Consider the following 18,554-nt stretch of genomic DNA (forward strand, 5'->3'; position numbering starts at 1 on the left):
TCCATGTCAATCACCTATAAAGGGAACAGATGCTCTACAATTTGTTTTACCTCCAAATTTTCAGATTATTTTGAATCAAAATGTTTTGAGTAAAAACCTCAATGTTTGTTTCTCCTTCTTAATATCAATATTAAAGGCAATAATAAAACATCATTATTGAAGATTTGCTCTGGAACAAGATGCACGATAGGCCATTCACATTCTTTGTTCTTTACTTCAGGTAGTATACTCAATGAGATGGAATACTTTGTCCTATTTACCTAGATCCTAAGCCATATTTTATCCAATTTAATATTTCCAAAATAAGAATGCATTATATAATTAATAAGTATATTTGATGTGGAATGTTGTTTTTCCCAAAAGCCATTACTAAGTGAAGGTGATGCCTTTTATAACTGATGGTATCTTTGAAGCAAAAGAAATGAATATCTCCCTGTATTTTAGATGGTGAAATTGAGGAATAAGCAGGTCAATTTACATGCTCAAAGTTAATGAACTAACAAAGATAAATTCATGGCTGGAATCAAAATTTGTCTCATGTCACAATTACTTACTTTATCCGACTTTATAGGAGCAAAAAATTAAAAATGTTGCCAACATATGGTTCTTCATTTCCTTTCACTTTCCATAGCAAAATATCTTTGATCTATCACTTGGGTGAACTGTAGAATTCCTGTTTATTAGGTTTTAACCAGAATATATTTTTAGCCTGTCTAGCCAGACTTTGTAGACTTTGTGGATTACTTACCCTGTACATGAAGACATGGGACAGCTTCAGTGTAATGTTGACATCTGTTTGATGTTGATTAGCAACATTGGTCAATCTTATCTTAAGATAAGAGCCTATTGGACTCATAGATCTGCCTTAAAAAGCTCACCTTGACTTGAATACACCTGGGTAATAGCAGATTTTTCTCTAGACTTTCAGGATCCTGAAAGTCTGGGTCTTACAAGGAAATAGGGATGGAATTGTGAACTGTTGATTATTAAGCAAATTCATTGAAAATTAACTGCAGTATTCTTTGACCCAAGTCTTTATAGCCAAACTGCTAATCTTGGGTACATATAAGATTATATTACTAATCTGTTGACATTTAGTACAAATTAGCTATCAAATGGGCCAATTGTTACTATTGGAAACTTATGAAGTACGTTAAAATTCTTTCATTTCCTATATGTTTTCTTTGTCTGTCACAGAGTCTTACAGCCTTTTATTAAATCAGGGAGAAACTTCCAAACAATCTGAATAGCAGAGTAATTGTCCAAGATATCAAGTCAGTTCTGTCATCAAAATGATCCCAAGCCTGGTGCAGTGGTGCATGCCTGTAATCCCAGCAGCTCAGGAGGCTCAGATAGGAGGATCACAAGTTCAAATCCACCCTCAGCAATGGTAAGGGGCTAAGCAACTCATGAGACCCTATCTCTAATAAAATACAAAATTGGGCTGGGGATGTGGCTGAGTGGTTGAGTGCCCCTGAGTTCAATCCCTGGTAACCCCCCGCCCCCTGCAAAAAAAAAAAAATGATCCCAGTTTCAGGGACACAATTAATAGAAAAAGAAGGTAACCACTAGTCTTAGTAAGTGTTCTTTGATTCAGGAAGTGAGCCTTTCTGTCATTTAACAAGGCACATTAACCAGGCTAAATGAATGAACGAACGTGTGTGTGAATTATGTTTCCTGGGACTTGCCTATACTTTCTATGGCACTCCCCTGGTACAGCAGCTTCCATATAGTGGAATTTGAAATGGTCTATCAGCCAGGGTTCTGGCAAGAAACAGAATCTAAGAAGGCTCAAGAGACTTTAAAGGAGACAACATGTACAGAAGAAGTGTGGGTAAGGTGAAAGTCACCAGCAAGGAATAGTGAGGCACGCAGACCCTAGCTGAGATGGAAAGCTGTGATCACCCCTGAGGCTGGAGCTACACTGGAAGGAAATGGTGTTACTCTGGTCCCTGGTGAGCAGGAGCCAGGAAGGAGAAGTCTTGTGACAGAAACCAAAGTCCTGGAGTAACAGGCTCTGCTGGAGCACAGGTTGGGAAAGACCTCCTGATTTCTCTCTCAGCCTCTCATCTCCACTGTCCAAACTGAGTAGGGAGTCAGCCAGTGATGAGCCCGGAGCTTCCGCCCCCAGCAGTCAACCTCCACAGTGCAGAGCAGAGAAACACCTAGAATGGATATGTTGGAGGAAGAGGGCCAAACAGAGAATACTTATCCCAGATGGGAAATGCTATTTTAGAACTCATGCACAGCCCAAAAAAAGAATAGATTATTTCAGGAATTCAAAGCCCTGACCTCATTTGCTCTTGGATTAATGTCCACTTTCTGATAACTTTCTTCCAAGTACCCTTTTAAACACCTCACAGCAGCCAGGAGAATTGCTGGTCAGTTCATCCTGTCTCTGGTCTGTATGTGGCTGTGGAGCTGAGAGGACTGGTCCTATGGCTCAACAACGGGGGAGTGTCTAATGAGAGTAAAAAAACAAACCCGACAACAACAACAACAACAAAACCACGAGCATCTCTCCACAAAGAATAATAACTGGGGATGGAGTCAGAGCAGTAAGGAAGCCTAAAGAAGCTGACAGATGAAAATGACTTACAAATGTTTCCACAGATGTATGGTAATGCTCTGTCCCACATGCCTGCCAGTCCCTACCAGCTTCTGGAACCTTCATTTGAGAGTGGGAATGGTACACTGTTTATTATAAAGGGTGAATCCCAAGAGAAGATTTATCTTCACATAAATGGGGATTTTACCCATCTCTCAAAATGAAGTTTGTGTTCACGTTGTTGTTTCACCAACTCAGAAGAAGAGGCTTTGAAAAGACTGGAGAATTTGTATCTATGGATTATCATTTGCTACAGTTCTACTGATTATCTCTCCTTTATCAAATGAGAAAAAAAATAAGCATGATTTATTCAATGGTTCATTACCATAATGTTTTCACTTCTCTTGCTTCGCCATTTGGTTCCATAGCAATATCCAAGCTCAGGTTAATTCCAGTTCTTTACCTATACCATGCCTATATCTGAGAGCTCAGTGTAACTGGGAAAAGTGTGCCCTTGGTGATTGATTTCACTTTAAATGCATAGTCCCTAACCTTACTGAGCCATATTTTAGGAATGATGGAAACTCCCTGTATTTCCAAAGTGTGTTCACTTTCCTTCTCTCTGGACAACTCTTTCATATCTTTTGCTCTCACTTCCTACATTCTACCTCTGTGCAAAATCGAAACAAAACAAAACACCAAAAAAACCCAAACAACATTTTTCCCCCCTATTTCACTGCAAACAAACCACAAGCAAACAGAAGGGCATCCACGAGCTCCTTCCACCACATCTACACCTCTTCCACCTCAGGACCCTGCGCTTCCCTTCCTCCTGCTGACAGCTTCTATGGAGGATGCACCTCTCCACCTGACACTTGCTTTTCCTCCTGCCATCCACTTAGCCCCGGGATTCTCTCCTTACTTTCTTGTATCATGGATTCCAAACAGCACACACATATGCTGTAAAGTCTCTAATCTTCTGAAAAATAAGCATACAATTGTTGATTCTGTGTCTTCCTTCAGCCACTACCTCATCTTTTCTGCCCCTCCTTTCAGCGAAACTCCTTGGGAGGGCCATCTATACCCAGTTGATGCTGGTGGGCAGCAGATGGGAACTATGCTCGGCCACTGTGACAGTTGCTCACCCTGGCTCTATAGCTAAATCCAATCTTCCTTGACCCCTTTGATTTCCCACCCTTCATTACTTGCTCTTACTTGGATACCCCTGGATACCACTTGGTCATTACTTGGATACCACTCCCTCCCTAACTTCCTCATACCTCTCAGGTCCTCCTTATGAGTCCTTCTGCTGTTTTTGCTCACCCCCCACCCCACCCCCTTCTGTTAGGACGTCCCAGAAGCACCTGCCTCAAACCTTTTCTTCCTTCCCTCTTTCCTTCCTTCCCTAAGGTTCTCAACTATTCTGTCTTCTATTTGCTCCCTCCCGTCTTTGCTCACTCCTCTCTGCTCCCCGGTTCATTTTGAGGACATCTTATGATCTCGTTTCTCCACTCAGAGCCTTCCTGTGCCTTCTTCCCATTTCACTGCGCCCTATAAGGAAGGCCCTTCATGATCTGGTTTCCTCCAATTCTTGACGTTGCTCGGGCAAACATTTCTAATTTCATACATAACACTGTATATGTGTCCTGTAAAACTGTGTTCTGTAAAATATTCTTGAAAAATAAGTGTTTATGAGGAAATTAATATTGGATGAGACCACTCAGGTGATAAATATTAAGACTTTAAATAAAAATGTGCAAAAATAGTGGCATGGGGATGCTGGCTGGGGAGCCGAGGCTGTGCAGATCAGTGGAGCTCTGAGCCAGTAGGGCTGCCACTCAGGTGGTCATAGGAGGAAGGACCCTGAGCAGAAGGCTGTGCCAGGTGGGGGGAGGGCACATTACTGGAGAGACAGCTTCAGATTCAAGTGCTCATTTCTAATTGTTAAGTAGATCTGAGGTCACTCCAGCCTATGCAGCAGCCAACCCGAGGACGTTTTCCTTTCCTGCCAATGTTGGAATTCTATGCCTACTGTCTGTCAGTTCCTTCTCACCTAAGGAAAATCGTGTTTCCATTAACATTACCCCCTATTTACCAATAGCATAGGAGCTAACTGCAGTTACAGAAACATGTGTTGAAACAGAACAGACTGTGCTCTTTACCGTCACCTTTGCTATTTCTCATGTGTCAGAGCAGCACCTACCTTGAGACTTTTGCTCTTGGCTCTTCTCCCTCCTTGGAGTGCTTTCTCTCCAGGAATGCCCAGGAGTCTCTTTTTGGCTTTCAGATCTTTGTTCAAAAATGTCTTCCTGGTTTCAGGTTCTCTAACCAGCCCATGAAAACATCCCCATCCTGGGAGGACTTTGCCCACTCCACGCCATTGCTCTTTTCTCCATAGTACTCATCCTCTGGTATGCTTTATTGAACTGGTGATTGGCTGACATCCAGGAGTATGTAAGCTATGTGAAATCAAGGATGGTGTTTTCTTCCTCTGTTTTCTCCATCTTCAGCGCCAGGGACAAGGTGCAACATATGGAAGACATTTAAAAAATGTTGAATGAAACCTAAACTCCTTTAACATCCATCTGAATTGCCTTCTTGTCTAGAGAATAGTTCTAGATACATTCCTTTTTCTCTTTTCCAATTCTTTTTACTTGTTTGGATGACAGGGGAGAGTGGCTTTTAGCAGACCTGGCTTCATATCATCCTTGGTATGTGCTAAGTTTAGATATTGAATGTCCCCCAAAGGCCTATTGCATTAAAGGCTTGATCCTCAGGGTGGCGGTATTGACAGGTAGTGGAACCCTTATGGCAGCAGATGAGGGAAATTCTTAGGTCATTGGGAGTGTGCCCTTGGAAGAGATTATCTGACCCTAACTTTTTCTCCTTCCTTTTATTTCCTGATGGGTGATGTTAGTAGTTTTGCTCCACCATGTTCTCCCACTATGATGTGCTATCTTGTCAAAGTAATGGGACCAATCAATCATGAACTGAAACTTACAAAACCACAAACCAAAATAAGCTTTTTTTCTTCATAAGTTAATTATCTCAAGTATTTTGTTATAGTGGCAGAAAGCTGACTAACTCAGTATGCATCAGACTTTCTTGCTGTTTTATACCTACCATAATGTCCCTGGAGATGTTCAGACATTTAAAGTCTTATTATGTCAGCAATATAATAGAAAGATTGGTAAAAGACTGATAACAGTTGAGTACTAGATCTCTTTGCACCCCCTATTACCATAAGTACTCCTTTATTCTATTCTAGGAATCCAAGATCTTATGATAATGATTAAAAATCAATTATATAGACTTTCCAGGTAGATCCTGTGCTCTAGCCACTAGTGGGTTGCTGGAAAAAATCAACGTTTGATGGGAGTTTGAATACATTGCCTTTTCACCCATTATTGATTTTTGTATATCATCAAAAATCAGGTCATTCCACCACAACAGATGATGGCCATGGCACATGATATAAAAAGGCAGGAAGGTTGTGAAAAGCTCCCTGTATATGGAACAAGGTTTCACAAGGGTGGTGCTGAGGGCCAGCAATGTGGGGGCATCAAGAATCCTTACATTCAGAGGGATAGAAGACTATAGATTCCTGGTGTGTCAGGAAATGGTGAATCTTCTGGCATGAAGTTGGGTTGGAGTGTAGGTTAGGCTGAGGAGGGAGGTGGGCTTCTATTGCTATGAAAAGATGGGATTAGATTCAGTTTTGGAACTAGCAATGGTTTTTGATGATATAACCAGACTGGTCTTTCTTCAACCCACCTCCCCTAAGCATCCCTGACTTCACATCATTGCTCTTTTCTCTAAAGTACTTATCATTCTCTATCAACTATAAACCTAAGTGGCCAAAGAACATGCCAATATGTGATGTGTGTGTGTGTGTATTGTTTCATATGTATGAATTAACTATCTATATTAATTCCTGCATTTTCTACAGAGCAAAACTTACTTGGTATACAAATCCTTTAGGACCCTGGGGGTGACTAGCAGACTTTCCATTAAGAATGAACTCAATAAACTCTTAATAGATAAAATTTATGGCATGAGCAGACCCTCAATAACATCCTTGCCTTGGATTAAAAGCTTTGACATTGCCTGGGATTGTGGCTCAGTGGCAGAGTGCTTGCCTTGCATGTATGAGACACTGGGTTCGATCCTCAGTACCACATAAAATTAAATAAATGAACTAAAGGTATTGTGTCCATATACTATATAAAACACTTTGACACATTCTCCTTTTCAGGTCATAGATTTCTTTTACATTTTGGTTCATCTCTGGACTTTTGATGACATTAGCCCCTCACTCCCAAAACATTGCTGAGCATCTTATGGTTCTTGCCTTGGTGAGATTTCAGGTGAATTGGGGCAGTAATTTGGGAGAATAATGTCCTTCTAAATCACATTTCCTAGGACTATAATATGAAATATGCTGCTTTTTGCTTAGAATCCAGATAACATTGTGGATTCTTGAGCCTCTAGTTTTCTTCCTACCAGAGTGAGGTCTGTTATCTTTGACCACTTCCTGCTCATTAGCAGCCCAACTAGAGGCCCAGGAGAGGAAATAGATGAGATGAAGCTTAAAGATGTCACATTGGTTATTTCTTAGCATCTCTGATCAAAGGCTTAGCAGGATAAGTTTAAAATTGATTCAAGAAGTGTAGGGGTTATCAGTGACTTTAGTTCCTGTATATTCCCTTCCCATTTTCCCTTCTCCACCAATATTTCTGGGGATAAAGCATAAATTATTTGCAAACATTAATATAGTCAGTCTAAAAAAAAATCTTTACTAACCTGAGATTTCTTGAAAAAATGTTTATTGCCTACTGGAAAAGAAACTTACTTCATTCATGGTTGTTATTGTTGTTCCTAATTAAAATGAGAATCATCTTCAACCAGAGCTGGTCTTGTAGACAGATGGCCAAAGTAGAACATTCACTGAGGTCAGAGGGTGCATCCTACACCTGTGTTTTAGATTCGGTGAGGGCTGCCTACGAGTAACTTTTAAGTGCAGATGCTCAGGCCAGATTTCTTCTGCAAATCTCCAGTGAGCAAGGTCACCGCTTGGCTTGGCAGACCCAGGAAATCTACTTAAGGGAGATAGGATCCCACACTGTGGGATCTTCAGCCTTGTTCCTTTGATAACTGGGTCTCTCTTCCTTTCCCTTAGAATTTATGATTCTAATTATGTCCAAGTGGATTCTACTGTCATGTAAAACTAAAAAGAACCAATAACAATCATAGAAAAAAGAAAAGACAATAGGCATCACCCCCTCTTTCCTACTCTCTCTGATCCTACTTAAGGGAGTTTAAGTTCTTGATGAATCAAGTGTTGATTGACAGTTATCTTGAAAACGTAGGAAATACTGTAGTTGTTCAGGCCTCTCTGATGTTATGTTGCTTAGAACTAGAAAATGAAAGAATAAAACAATTTCTTTTTTAAAAAAATAAAGTTTTATCTGTGTTTATTCTAATCCCAGCTCTTATAACCAAAGATCTAAGTGATTCTAGATGCAAGTAAGATGGGAGATAATGCAGCAACTAGATCTGGGATCTTTGATGAAGTAATGCTGGGGCTTGTCCCTGGAACTCAAGGGAGACAGAGGACTGCAGAATGAATGGAAGGAGAATGGAATAAAGATTATGTGAGGGTCAGTGGAGAGTCCCACTAAGTAGTATGATCTCATTTCTGTTTTGTAAAGGAACTATGTAAGGTTTCTTATGTTTAAACACGTCTTCTAACACCTGATTGAACCTTTAAGGACTGACCCAACTCTGCATTTCCCTGGGAGCTTTTGACACCTTCAGTGAAGAAGAGTGTTAGGGACAGGTGGTGTGGACAACTGATATCTCAAAGCAAACAGTCTTGTGAGAGACAGCCAGAAGAGGGCAGTCCCCTTTTATCAAGAACGCAGACTGACACTACACAGAAGGTGTACTTAGGCCACAAGGTTATAAAGCATGATGAGGGCTTAACCAAAATGCAGTATCTTACACACAGTAGGCATTTAATGTGTGCTTGCTAAATACACCTTAACTGCTGGTTTTCCCATATCTCCTTGAAGTTTCTTAGACCCCTTGAGCCTGGAATTCTCCAGAAAACCACAGAATGACCCTACAAAAAAAGTGGTTGCAAATCCAGAAAGCACCTTTGCCTTCCTAATAACAACAGATTCTTTTCCTTGCAGTTTATCTTGGCACGGGGCCAATGTCTTTCATGTGGACAGCTACTGTGTACAACTACTATTGTATCTTTCCTTCTTTATCTTCTGGTATATGCTCTTCCTGTTATTAAATACTGTCAGCCTACCAATGGATTTCGTTTCCTAAGCTGTTGCATTTTCTTTTTCCATGGATGGGATCGATGTTATTATACTCTGTGTTGTCTGAACAGTGTTCACTGGGTGTTGTTCCAAGGAAAGAAAAGTGATCCTGGGCACAGGTTGAGGTCTGACCTAATGATTCCGTGCACTTGGCAGTGAGCCTTAATCGAGATCCCATTTTCATTCTGTTGGATGGGGTCTGGGGCCTGCTGGAACCCAGTCTTGAATGAACATTGGGTGGATATAAAAACAGTAAGCCAAGAAGTTTGCACTTCTCTCAACTGTAGCTGTTTATTTAGCTGGAGAAAATTTAATGGGTGGTCCAACCTTCACAACCAGTAAGAATCAGGGGAGTGCTGAAAGGAGGATCATAGCAACCATTTCATTTATTTGTTTTCTTTTTTCCTTAGTTGTTGATGGAACTTTATTTTATTTATTTTGTTTTATATGTGGTGCTGAGAACCCAGTGCCTCACACATGCTAGCAAATGCTGTACCACTGTGCCCCAGCCCCAGCCCCAGCCCCAGCCCCAGCCCCTGCCCCATCCCCCATTTCTTTTGTTTTGTCACAGACTCTATTTGTTTACTAGGGATGCTGATCTTGTATTCTAGCTCTCATTCCATCAAGTTGTTTAGTTTAAATCTAAGAAATAAACACACTGAAAGTTCTTCCTGGTCCATGAAATGAATAACAATAATGAATGTTAATAAAAGCAAAGAGTTTATTTGGTTTAACTCTGAAGGGGAACATAGTAACTATGATATAACAGGTTAAATATTTCTTCTTGTTTACTTTTTTGTTTTCCTTGGAAGTGATTATAACCTGTGATTAGTATTTGTTCTTACCTTTTGTTAATGTGCTTCCACATGGAAGGGGCAAAAGTCCCAAAGTTGAAGCAGTTGACACAGAAAACCTTAATAAAGGACTCCATTAATTAGCCACCTTGATTACCATCTATAAGGCACTTTAATGAAGTAAGAGTTTGTTAGATTTTTTCTCAAGCATAGCAGAGATTAAGATCAATTGCATAGGTATCACCACTGCTCTCCTACTTTACACCTAAAACCAGTTCATCTTCATCATGAACACAAAAAGGCAGCTCGGCCCAGTGGTCAATGACTCTGGGTCAGATGGGCTGATGGAAATCATGGCTCAGCTGCTTCCCAGCTGTATGACCTTGGGTTTCAGGGTCCCTCTTTTGCAACATGAATGAGAGCAGAGCTTTTTCTTAGAGTTTCATATGGCTCAAATGAGATAATATAGGAAAAGAGCTTAGAGCATGTCTATTCCTGGAGGGAAAGTAGAGGAGAGATGATGGAAGGAAAGAGAGCAAAGGAGATGAAATGGGGGAGCAGATATGGAGAGAAAGCTTGAGTAACAAAGTAGAAGAATCTCAAACACAAATCTCAAATGCAAAAATGACCTATGTTTAATTTTTTTCTGGGCATGTTTATGTGGCTTTTCAATATCTTGAAGCTTATCAGCAAGAAGATTAGAACTCATATTGCAGCAAAGGTGTGGACTTGTGTGACTTACGTCCCAGCCAATCACCTAGTGTCCCCTGTGGTCAGATGGATCCCTGTTGGCACAAAGGACTTATGGACAGCTGGGCAAACTTTGAAGCCTGATTGTTTGTCAGGATGTGTAATAATTTACTGGGTTTTGCTAAGAATGCCAGTATAACTTTTGAAGGGAGAAAGAATTAAATTTTATATTTGGAGGCAATTTTTTTCAGTCTTCCTGCTCTGGCATTTGTTAGAGCATTTAATTTGGCCTGCAGCAATTGAACCTACTGGTTAGCTCATTAGGTATTTATTATTTAGAAACCCATCTTCTCAAAGCAAAAAAGAACCCTTTATCAGGTCTCAGATATTTCCTTTGAGAATGACAATAACTGTGAGTTTAGTAGCAATGGACTAATTGAAAGGTTGAGAAAATAAGTTTGGAAAGAAAATAATAACTTGAGAATTTGCCTTGGAAGGAAGTTTCCTTTTTAAAATCTGAACTGAGCCTTGTCAAAACAGTAACTGAACTTTGAAATAAGCACCACTGCTGGTTTAGAAGCCTCAGAAGGGTAGGGAGGTGTCTGTGTTGGTTATAACTATGACCCTTGGGGCTAATTCAGTGTCCAACCCATTGTAGCCACTCAGTACATGCTGAATGGATGAGTATAGCATTGAAATTAGCATCTCTATCCCTTAAAATAAAAAGGCAAAGGGGAACAGCATGCACATGTAAGCCAAGACCTCAGTCTACATGCTTGAAATGTCCTCACTTCCTTAGGATCAGACTTATTTCTTCAGCTCCAATTAAAGAAGAAAATTTTGATGTTAAGGAAACAAAGTGAAATATTCTGTTTTCATACTGTATCTGGACATCTGCAATAGATTTAACATAGAAATTTCCTAAGTCTTATTGCCTTGAAATTGTCATGTGTTTCTTGGTAGTATTGTTCATTCAGACTTCAAGTGTAGTGAAGTTGCCTTCACTCATAGTGGACATATGTTTTATATGATTAAAACAGTATGTCTCTGGGTGTTGTCATGTACTTTAAAACTTTGTCTGATTTCTCTTGAGGCTATTCCTTGACTCTTGCCATTGCAGGGACTAAGGATCAAGTGAGGTCTTATTCCCTAGCTAATGTTCTTTTGGCCAATTCTCCCGGTTTGACTCTCTGATTGTCTCACATTGGGTCTTTATCTACCAGCCTGAAATTTAGATATAAAAAAGAATGAGTATAAGCCTCTTCCTTCACTCTTCTCACTTCACTTTCTTTCCTTAAAATTGGTCTCTTGAATTTATGATACTAATAATTAACATTACTATTATATAGTATTACAGATTACAGATTATATATTTATAATGATTGTTAATTGTATTAACACTACTAGTTATTAATGATAAATAGTGTATGGGCGTATACATATATGCAGAGGAAGAGAAAGACACTGGTGGACCATTTGGCTATTCTGTTAACACCAACATTTCTTATTACAGGAGTTTTTTCATGTGTCATTGTTTGTTTCTATGCAACTGAGAGAGCATTGTCTTCTTAGGATGTGGGGAAAACATGTTTGGGAAGAAAACACCTTTTCTCCTGTTCATATGGCAGACATAGGCAGAAAAAAAAATGGAGGAACTCATTTCCTGTAGGTAGGGCTTTGGGAAGAAATCACGCTGGTAGAGAAAAAAGGCTTGAACAGATGTAAAAGTTATGGTGCTTTCTCCTAACAGTCAGCTTTATAGTCATCAGCTCCCACCTGCCTCCAAGAGGACCTTTTGCAGTGGCCAAAGCTGAGAGCCCAAGTTCTCTGTTCAGAGTTAGTTAACCTTTGGATCACCACATCCGCTGCCTCAATACCAGTGGAGCATCACATGACAATGCCTGACCCCTCCTGCCATTAGCACACTCAGCCTGGATGAATAAATCCTAGCAAAAGTGGGGAGGGACTTTGGCATTCACAAAGAAACAAGTTGATATCTGATCCACCCACTGGAGGAATGTATCAAAGTGAGGAAGAATGGCTCTTTGGGAGTCTGACACTATAAACATAAAAATTAAAGCTGAAAGAATCCAATTGAAGTTAAAAAAAAAAAGTTGAACTCTGTATTGGTCATGTGATTTATTCTTGGCATTCAAGGAGCCAGGAGGCTCTTGTGGTCTAGTCTGGAAAGAGTCTCTCACTTGCTGGGTCACCTTGGCAGATGGTTGATCTGCCTGTGCTCTGGTGCTTGGTCCAGCTGCTCCATGGGATGAAAGCAAGACCTCACTGAAACCAGATGCTGCCTCTCCGAAAAGCTTTCAGCAATAAATAATATCGTATATACTTTGTTCCTGGCAGCAAAACTGAACTGTTATAACCCCCTGTTTTCACTTGCTTCTAAATTTCTGGAAATTTCTCCTTTGGGCCTGAATTTTTCCATGCTTGTCTTCAGCCCAGAACTTTTTGGAAAGTTTGACCAAGCTTTCACTTGGCTGTTTTTACTAAGTTATATGAAAATGAGAGCTGTGCGTTGTTTTTTAGCTCATAAAGTACATTTAAATTTTTCCTGGTGTAACTCAGAAAAATGGCTTGGTTGCTAGATTTAAAGTATTTAGGACTTGTAAAAGAATCATTGTATGATAAAGAAGGCTGGAAGAAGACAAATTTGGGTCTCCAAGTATATTCTTCTTTCTTTAAACAAGACCACACACAATCAGTACACACATAAAAAGTTTTAATTTTAAGGATTTCCAAAGAGGAAGATTCTTCACATTCTGTCAATAACCTCTCCTGTTACCAAAGGCAACTTCAGCTACCATCACTTGTTGACTTTCTTGACTACTTGCACTAGGTCATGATTATGTGCTGAAATTAAGCCCTGGTCTACATTTTGTATTTTGTATTTCAAAATGTAGACCAGGGCTTAATTTCAGCACCTAATCATGACCTAGTGCAAGTACTGTTTCTTTAATGTGACCTTCAAAGAAGTCTTCTTTAATGCTCATATTAGATCATCTGTTCCTTCCTAAGTCTTATAACATGTTACATGCATGTATGATGACTTTGGTCACATCCTGACACAGGATGCTTATTAAATAAAAAAAGATTTATTTTGGCTCACAATTCTGGAGTTTCAAGTGCAAGATCAGGTGGCCCATTGATATGGATCTCTGGCAAATCAATACTGTGGCAACAGCATGGCAGAAACACATGTCAGAGTGAGTGCTTACATCTCATGCCAGGAAAGAGAGAAGAGAGAAGAGTCCCAGAATCCCTTTCAAGACTACCTCTGTAATGATGTGAGGTATATAGCATCTCCCAATGCCACCACACTGGGACCAGGTCTTCACATATGGACCTTTGAACACTCATCCAGATCATAGAACATGAGTATAGCTGTTCTTATTGGGCTTTGCCTCATAGATTTGTCCACTCAGACATGTATGCATGCATTCAGCAAGCATCACTGAGTATCTGCTTCATAACAAGCATTTGTAGAATGCCAATTCTACCAATGCCAAGCATTATGTGTAAGCAATCTGTCTTTACTTTGGCAGACAATAGACAAATTCTTGAGGATTTACTATTTACATGTGAAAACAAAGTAATCACATTATTTGGGTATCATTACTATATCTGTTTAGGAATATTAGGCTAATAAAACCAAAGCCAATCCCAGGAACATCTATTATGTGCCTGGCTCTGTCTTAGGTACTGAGAAGAGAATGATTATTGAGACAGTCTCTGACAGGAAGTCATTTATGTAGGTTAATACTGGCAAGAAGACAAATCCTGAAATATCTATTGTAGAAGCTGTAATATAATAAAGAGTCAGGAGTTAAGAGCAGGAGAGATTTCATTATATCACAAGATAACTTGTGACTTGTGCAAATCTCCTAAAGATTCTGGAGGGGCTTTCTGGCATTAACTTCATGGTAAACAGTCTCATGAGAATCGGCAGTTAGTGGCATTTCCTTTCATTGCCTCATCCTGCACTCCTTACCCTGCTTGTTATGTACTCTGTGCCTTAAACTTTGAGAAAATCAAATTTCTCAGTAATGAAACATAAACTGGAATAAAGCTCAAACTTTTGATATCAAGGGCAATAGGGTCATTGTTATGCATATAAGACCCCAAGACCTCTCGATGCTTTGGGAGGCAAAGGCATTTCTTTAATCTTATATTTCCTTGTTTTGTACCAAGTTTCAAGAATATGTGACAGTGGCTTCTAAGTGTGTGCAATCAAAGGTGATGGAGTTCAAGGCCAGTGGCTCACCAACCTCTACCACACTGATTCTCCTTCCGATTCCTCACCTACCAAACTCTCCCCTTGTTTGAAATGCTACACCCTCAGATGTTGGTTCAGCTGGTTCTTTTTTTTTTTTTTTTTTTGTCATTCAGACCTCAGCTCAACCAATGGGACTTCTCTGACCTGTTGTCGCACAATCTGCTCCACCAGGTCTCCGTCATTCCTTATCATGTCATCTCTTATCACGTCATCTGACAGTTTCTTTTTTAAGTTTTTACTTATTTTTCGGTTTTGATTGTCAGTTTTCTCTCACTAGATCTCAGTTCCACAAAATGGAATAGGAGCTCAAAAATGCTTAGAGAAGGACACAATGAACTCAAGAATGGAAATAGCAACCCACTGAGGGAACTCATCAAGTCTTACCAGGCAAGAATCTCCTTGCCTGAAGAAAGGAACATCAATTGTTCTTCAAGGTATCTTTGCTTTGATTCAAACCAAATGTTTTTCTCTCTGTGTTTTGTGTGAAGATTTTCCTCCCTGGGGCAGCAATGGGCACTAATGACCCACTTTCCAAACTTCTCAGATTAAAGGATGACATCTCGGATGTACAAAATGAAACATGGCTCCCTTTGTTTTGTACTATTAAAGCTACGATTGCCAAGGCCAAGTATCTTTTTCATAATCGAATTCCTATTTCTTATTCTAGGCCTTTGAGGCATCTAATGCACTGGTTTCCAGGTGTCATTTGGAATTTTGCTTCAGGTTTATAAAGCTGTTTATACTGTAGATCTTCTCTAACGTGTTTCTGACACATTTTTAAAAATTCTTGGAGTTTCTCTTGTTAATGATTTTCATCTGCCAAAAGCTTATCTACTTGAAATCATTAAAGACACTCTTGACACATATTTTTTTCATACTTAGGCTGATTTTCACTTAATTTCTTTTGTTTTGCCTTGCTGAGAAAACCTATTTATGCAAGAAAAGGGAAAAAATTCACTTCTTGTTTTAGAAAAATGTCACTTGAGTTGGGAGTACAAATTATATAAATACAATTATGTAGTTTACAACTGTATCGATAATTGGAACAGACAACCAATCTCTGGAAATGGTTTGGGATGAAAAGTTTCTGGCATTTTCATGGATTCTGCTAGCTAATTAAAAATGATTTTTAAAAGCCTGTTGCATTCTCCCAAATTAAAGATTTTGGCTAAATAGAAAGGTTAAAGTCACAGCTCTTCTCAGCTGGACTTTTTGGGTGTTATTAATTTATTAGTAGGATTTTATAATACAGGAACATGGACAGGACCTTTGTGTAAAGTTCCTGGGCCAAAGTAAACACTCCATTGTTCTCTACTTTTGTATTGCACACAGGAAAACATCCTTTCCATTACTCTATTAAAGAGACACAGATTACCAGATTTGTAAGAAAAGGCCAGTGTTTGATTGAGCCACTTTGTGTGTAAGGGGTGGTGAATGCTGACTGCCAAATTTCTGTTGACACTAGAAAAAAAACATTCATATATCAAACATTTTTTTTCTCACCATTATGTAACAAATTTATGCATGTTAGTACATACCAGAAGAAATGTCATAGATATTTTCCATTTTCAGCAGTCTCTTGAAATACTCTCTTTCTATTTGAAGGTTAAAAGTGACCATGTGAATACAGATACATTCAGTTTTGGTTGATCAATCTTTTTCTCATTTTTACCACTTTTTTCTGTCTGGCAATGATATTAGTTATGGTGATCAGCATATGTGTAGCAGTGAGACTGATGTATTTTGCTTATCTTGAAATCACAAATACTTTTGTTTAAATACAGTGGTAAATATAATACTTCTGATCTTAATAGAACCATTCCCAGAAAAAAATCCAATCATCACGGTTCTCATTTGCCAAGATTTGTTCCCGTTATAATGATTGCTAATTGGGCAATTTGTCTCACTCTGAAGGTTATTTATCTTGTTTTAGAAGAGTCATAAAATCCAAAGATGGTGCACCTTGTGGTGAGGAGGTTGGTTATGCTTCTATTCAACCACGGCCTTGTTTACTGGAGAGGAAAAAAATCAACATTTTATCAGAGCCTATAATTTTGCAGGCATTATGCAAGATATAGAAGAGAAAAATATGAGGTCTTGCTTCTAAAGTCTTAGATCTATTTCCCTCTGGGACGTAAGGAATGAGAAGACAGAGCTTTTTAGATGGAAAACAGGAAGACCAACCAGGACTCTGGCAGCAGTCCCGAAAATGGGCAGAGAGACAAATTCACTCTTCAGGATTACAGCAAAATCTTTTCACACATTAGTGTCTTTCAAGACTGTAGTGTCTGTTTACAAAGCAAGTTAAATAGAACAATTCAGTTGAGGTTTATTGCAATGGATTTCAGACTGGATGGCCCATTTGTGGAATTAGGAAGAGTATCTAATGATGCTGTAGATCACAGTCAGATGACAAATACAAGTAAGCAATATATCAAGATGTTCAAATTTACATTTCTCCTTTACTTGTTAAAATCCTGGTCATCTCATCATTTTCTGGCATATCAAATATTGCAGGCTACTTTGACCATTTCCTACTTTTTTTAGAGAAAGAGAGAGAGAGAGAGAGAGAGAGAGAGAGAGAATTTCTTAATATTTATTTTTCAGTTTTCGGTGGATACAACATCTTTATTTTATTTTTATTGGTGCTGAGGATCGAACCCAGCACCCCGGCATGCCAGGAGAGTGTGCTACCGCTTGAGCCACATCCCCAGCCCATTTCCTACTTTTTTTTACAACTGCTCAGATGAAAGAGTCCCCTGGCCAAGTCTGTTGACATTATGCATAAAGTAGATGTCACAAACCCTGTATAACTGAAGCCTGTGATATGGACATAGCTTAACTCTTGGTTAGATCACTTAGTGTTGGCTTGGTTGAGGCTTCAGTGGGTTTCACATCTATAAGGAAAAAGCCCTATTTGTCTGCCGCAGTCTGGCTGGGCACAAATGCCGCAGTCTGGCTGGGCACACAATCACGAGCCACCACACAGCTTGTAGATTCAAACAGCAACTCTTTATTCCCGAACTCACACCAGCCGTCTACAATCACGTTCTGGGGAAATCCACGTTCTCTCTCAAATCCACGTTCTCTGCCCAAATCCACCTCCACTGGGCTTCTATCTCCAAAATATACTGTCTGAGTCCCGTGAGAACTCAAGGGGAACTCAGGCAGCAGGATACGCCCTATTCCCAGCAGGAATAATCTTAAACCTTAAACCTGGAACCTAAACTGGGAACGCCCTAAACACGATTATCTTAAAACCAGGAACACCCTAATCTGCCTTGGTCCTTGAGCAAGGTCACCTACATTCAATGTCACTGCAACATGTCAGCAACATGGGGTACGCTGGCAAGGAAATTGTCATACCTACTTGGCTAATGGCTCCCAGCATTTGTCCAAGTCAGATTTATGAAGTATATACACTCTTCTCATTCTTTCCAGTGCTACAATATAGGATCTATGATTTTAAGTATTCCATTATTACCTACAAGGGACTCTTCAGTCATTATTCCTTTTCTTACACTGGCCCCATATCTTCTTCTCCTGAGTTAAGTTAAATGTAGCACTAAAAAGAAATAGAGTGAACTTCTTCCAGAATGGAAATAGAAATTGAAAGGGAATAATTTAAAGATGAATTACTTTTTTTTTCTTTTTTTTAACTTTTACAAAACTCTTTGCTCAACTTTATAGAGGTGCATTTGGAAGATTAAGGTTGTATATGTTTAAGTGTTCAATGTGGTCGTTTGATATGTGTAAAGGTTGTAAATGATTGACACTATCAAAATTAACTAACAAACATATAGCTAGTGGTTCCTGACAGGAGCTCTTTTATCAATTACAAAAAATGCCTATAAAAATTTAAAAAAAAAAATATATATATATATATTTATATATATACACAC

General features: G+C 39.3%; 1 protein-coding gene across 2 annotated transcripts in view; it reads left to right on the forward strand.

Moving 5' to 3' along the window:
* Ghr (growth hormone receptor) overlaps positions 1 to 18,554 on the forward strand; it is a 243,193-nt gene that overhangs the window by 63,247 nt on the left and 161,392 nt on the right. The gene's annotated exons all lie outside the window — the stretch shown is intronic.

Source organism: Marmota monax, unplaced genomic scaffold (assembly GCF_021218885.2).
Source record: "Marmota monax isolate L192 unplaced genomic scaffold, Marmota_monax_Labrador192_F-V1.1 WCK01_AAM20220418_F8-fsc00120, whole genome shotgun sequence".
Lineage (NCBI taxonomy): Eukaryota > Metazoa > Chordata > Mammalia > Rodentia > Sciuridae > Marmota > Marmota monax.